Genomic DNA, 537 nt, shown 5'->3' on the forward strand with positions numbered 1-537 from the left:
TACAGGAAAGTACATGTTATTAAAAAGAGCCTTTTTTAACACAATGCTGTTGGCAGTGATAAAAAAAGGTACAAATATTATTGCTTTATTTTGCTATGTTGTGATGAAAGGTTCAAAAAAGAGATTAAATCTCCTGGTACTAAGTAGTACACGATCAGAGAAACAAAGACAGCTGCTCTACAGAGCTCCTGTCCCATTTGGCAGTGTGTAAAGGGTTAACAAGCAAAGAACAGATGCAAGTTGGGGAAGCTGGGATGACAGAGAAGAAGTGAATGAGGATATTTATTAATATGTACATCACAGATGCATGTTACCTGATGAAGATAGGCAGGAGGAGAAGTTGGTCCTTTTAGAAACGGTGCATCACTGTGAAAAGCAACAGGTTGTTGCAGCAGGAGGGGCACAAATGCATCAGAAAGGATCTGCCTCAGTCACCTGTGATGTCTGTTGTTCACAGGAAAGAAAAGCTTGACTTTTGGGACTGGACAATGCCTTGCTGCAAGAAGCAGTGGTGAGCTGTGATCCAATAATAGTTCA

The sequence above is a fragment of the Corvus brachyrhynchos genome, unplaced genomic scaffold (assembly GCF_000691975.1).
Source record: "Corvus brachyrhynchos isolate BGI_N302 unplaced genomic scaffold, ASM69197v1 scaffold3, whole genome shotgun sequence".
NCBI classification, from domain to species: Eukaryota; Metazoa; Chordata; class Aves; order Passeriformes; family Corvidae; genus Corvus; species Corvus brachyrhynchos.